Raw genomic sequence first — 4503 nt, 5'->3', positions numbered from 1 at the left:
TGCCAGGGGCATTGGATACAGGCAGAGGTTGGAGCAGACCGGCAGGCATAGAGTGAGCAACCTTGTTAGAAGCACACACAGTGCAGGAAGAAACAAAGTCCATAATGTCTTTGGGCAGCGTGGGACACCAGAAATGACGAGTTATCAGGTCTCGAGTCTTACGAACACCAGCGTGCCCAGCCAGTTTGGAGCTGTGTCCCCAGCGGAGAATTCTCCTCTTGTCTGCCAATCGAACAAAAGTCCTCCCCGGAGGTCCTGTTGGATGAAGTTTGCCGCGGACCCGGAGTCCAGGTTTGGCAGAGACCTGTTGCGTCTTCTCACCGGACACTATGGTCACAGGAATAGACAATTTGGGAGAGAGTCTTTTATTTAGCGCCGTTCTACCTAGAGTTGTTTCTTCAACCAATTCTAGGCCTTGGAGGTTTTTTGGCTTTTGTGGACACAGACGCACTAAATGGCCTCCAAGGTTGCAATACAGACAGAGTCGCGAAGTGCATCTGCGTTGTTTTTCTTGGACAGATAATTTGAGACGGTCTACTTGCATAGACTCCTCTGGTGGAACAGCTGATAAGGGCAACAGGGGTTACTGGAATGTAGGAGCCAGTCTAGGAAGTCTTCTGGCCCGGCGAACCTCTTGAGACCGTTCCCGGATTTTCATGTCAATACGGGTGGCTAGAAGAAAGAGGTCATCTAGGTTGGAAGGCAGATCTCGAGCGGCAAGCTCGTCTTTGATATCAGAAGATAGGCCCTGCCAGAATGTGGCCACTAAGGCTTCGTTGTTCCAGACCAGCTCTGCCACCAGGGTACGGAACTGAATGGTGTACTCTCCCAAAGAGGTGTCTCCTTGGCGAAGGGTCAGCAGGGATGCGGCTGCAGATGAGACTCGTCCAGGTTCCTCAAATACAGTGCGAAAAGTCTGTAGGAAACACTGGAAGTCACAGGTCTCTGGTCCCTGTCATTCCCAGATAAGATTCGCCCATGCCAGGGCCTTGCCAGTAAGGAGAGAGACTATGAATGCGATCCATGCGCGCGCACACCCTACGGGACACTGCAGAGCGGAGCAAAAGTGAGTGCTGGCGTCTACTGGGGAGGAGATGCGAGCCAGCACTCACACATCCATGGCTGTGGCCGTCGAGGGGTGAGTAACCAAGACCGTCTGCGGCCGTGGATGTTACAATATATACAGCCTCAGAACCAAGCTCACTACATATATGTAACTCCAGAACCAAGCTCAGCACATAAATATCGCACAAGCACAAATACAGCTCAGTAAAGAGATCAATTGCAAATTCCGTTTAACCCCTGCCATATAAGTTTGTACGGCATAAAACTACAGCTCTTAGTATAGCCAGAACGATGGTAAGGATATGCTGGGAATTGTTGTTTCACAAAAAAGAACGATATACCCATCATCTCGCTGCGGATCGTACAGTGACTACAGTACGGACCAGTCAGAGGGAGAATAAACATTTACGTTTAGTGACTCACCGGTATGTCTTCTCAGATTGGAGTCATTCTTTTTCTCTCTTCTTTTCCATCTGGTCCAGACCTCTATGATGAAGCCTCCTGGCCATGACCCATTTCTGCAGAGTTTGCCACTCAGATGACTTTGGAAGCTCACTTTTCCAACATTTCCGTACCTATAAACGAAGATAAAATTCTCATGGTGCCACACTCTATGTCCCTAAATATAATAGTATCATACACTGTGCCCCTGAATAAAATAGTGCACTGTAGGTAGTGCCACACATCTAGCCCTCGGTAGATTGTGCTCCCCATAGAGCCCTCCGTAAATAGTGCTTCCGATAGAGCCCCCTGTAGATAGTGCCCCTCATAGAGCCCCCTGTAGATAGTGTACCTCATAGAGCGCTCCGTAGATAGGGCCCCTCATATAGCTCTCTGTAGGTAGTGCCCCCCCATAGAGCCCCTTGTAGATAGTGCCCCTCATAGAGCCCTCTGTAGATATTGCTCTCCATAGAGCCCTCTGTAGATAGTGCTTCCCATAGAGCCCTCGGTAGATAGTGACCCTCATATAGCCCTCAGTAGATAGTGCTCCCCATAGAGCCATTTGTAGATAGTGCTTCCCATAGAGCCCCCTGTAGATAGTGTCCCTTATAGAGCCCCCTGTAGATCGTGCCCCTCATAGAGCCTTCTGTAGATAGTGCCCCTCATATGGCCCTTTGTAGATAGTGCCCCCCATAGAGCTCTCTGTAGAAAGTGCTGCCCATAGAGCTCTCTGTAGAAAGTGCTGTCCATAGAGCCCTCTGTAGATAGTGCTTCCCATAGAGCCCTCTGTAGATAGTAGCGTTCCCTGTAGATAGGGCCCCCTGTAGCATCCCCTGTAGATAGGCCCCCTGTAGATAGGGCCCCTTGTAGCATCCCCTGTAGATAGTGCCGCGGTAGCGATTCCTGTAGTTAGGGCCCCCTGTAGCATTCCCTGTAGATAGTGCCCTCTGTGGCGTTCACTGTAGTGCCACCTGTACCGTTCCCTTTAGATAGTGCCCCCGGTAGCATTCCCTGTATAGTGCCCCTGTAGCGTTCCCTGTAGATAGGGCCCCCTGTGGAGTTCCCTGTAGATGGGAGCCCCTGTGGCGTTCCATGTAGATAGGTTTATTAAGATATTCTTAAAAATGGGCCCTTAGAGCCAAAATAACAGGCTCAATCATTAGGTCAGCAGCAGAGACCCAACCAATGAGGCGAGCGATAATGACTACCCACAGACCAGTCTCTCCTATTATAATATATATGCTGAATCCTAATGATTGACTAGTAATAGCGCCGTACCACGCTACACCTTGCGCTATGTTGCGCTCGTCCGGCTCTTAAAGCCACGTACAATACTCTGGTCAGCAATAGGGTCAAAACCTCCAAGGTTTGGTAGCAAGCCCCCTATTACAAGATCACTGACCAGTATTCTTCTCAGAGTTAAATTGTTAGTTGTAATACTCTATAGTTAATCCTACGCGTTTCAGAACCACCGTTACTGGTGGAACCTCATCAGGGATTATTAGTGTTAAACGATAATTTTTGATTTAAATGCCGGAGCGCACGGTTGTGTGCATTAATGAACCTCCCGGCCCGTGCACGATCAAGATATAATGGTCGCACACGAGCCGGCGAGGTGCCGGTCTTTTAAGCGGCTAGGGCCCGCCCCCCATACTAACATGCCCCCGGCGTACCACCAATCCACATCCGACACGTCACTCAGGACCTGTCAGGATTGTGGCACGCCTCCCATTTTCGGCAGCCAATAGGGTATATGTAGGACGACTAGCGTCCCTAGTAACGCTGGAGATCCAAGAGCGGATCTAATACTTCAATAGGGAATATTAAACTGTGAGTGGATGCAATGTCCTAAGCAGAGGACAATGCGCCGAACATCCGGCCCAAAACCCCACTACTACCAGATTGCAGAGTAAACACAGTGCACGGCATAAGATCGTCTGAATGACACCACAGTTGCGTCTCGTTGTTATGACGACCACCGGACGCATACATATCAATGGGTAGGTTACAAGCATGTAACACCACTCCTCAACGATATCGAGATGTTTAGACTTCCACAGACATCTAGTAACTGTGGATTGGATGTAGACCTTCACATCAATACCCAACGTCTTCTAGGGTGTACTTATTACTATATCAAGGTGGTACATAACCATAGTACGAAGTAATTAGACAGCTACCATGACTCACAAAACCATGTATCCTTACAGTGTTCTATCTCTCCCTGGATTTAGATTAACCCCTTATCGTGTATACTAAAGGGGACATAATCAACCAGCTTGTAATTCAAGGGTACAAGGGTTCCTAGACGTTAACGTTTATGGATGACAAAACGATGTCATAGAAAACAAGCATAAGAAATTTGTTCGTTCATACCCAGGGGAGCAATGGTGCGCAGTCGAAAAATCCACTGTGCTTCCTTTTGAAGGATAATTTTATTCATATTCCCTCCTCTCATATTGGGTCTCACATATTCAACACCTTGGAATCTCAGAGAGGAACTATCCCCATTATGAAATTCCCATATGTGACGAGATATCGGGGTATCCTCCTTCCTTCTGCAATCCCCTATATGATCCCGTATCCTCCTCCTGAACTCTCTAATAGTTTTGCCAACATACTGTTTTCCGCATATACAGGTAATCATATAGACAATGCCCTTAGTCCGACAGTTGATATACGTTCTGTTCTCAAAAATCCTTCCCGTACTCATACTCTTGAAAGTCGTGCCACATTGAATAGAGGCACACGCTTTACACGATCCACATCTATACGTCCCTTTGAGGTTACTATTGAGCCACGTAGTGGAGGGGTCCTGTCTACCCATATGGCTATGTACCACATGATCCTTGACATTCCTACCCCTCCTGAACGTAATCAAGGGAGAATGTCCCACCAAATCTCCAATATCTGGATCAGCCTCTAGAATCCCCCAATAACATTGGAGGATTTCTCTTACCTCCGAACTAGCTGAGTCAAATGTGCCAATGACTCTGA

This window comes from Rhinoderma darwinii, chromosome 4, assembly GCF_050947455.1.
Source record: "Rhinoderma darwinii isolate aRhiDar2 chromosome 4, aRhiDar2.hap1, whole genome shotgun sequence".
Classification (NCBI taxonomy): domain Eukaryota; kingdom Metazoa; phylum Chordata; class Amphibia; order Anura; family Rhinodermatidae; genus Rhinoderma; species Rhinoderma darwinii.
This window is presented reverse-complemented; position numbering follows the sequence as displayed.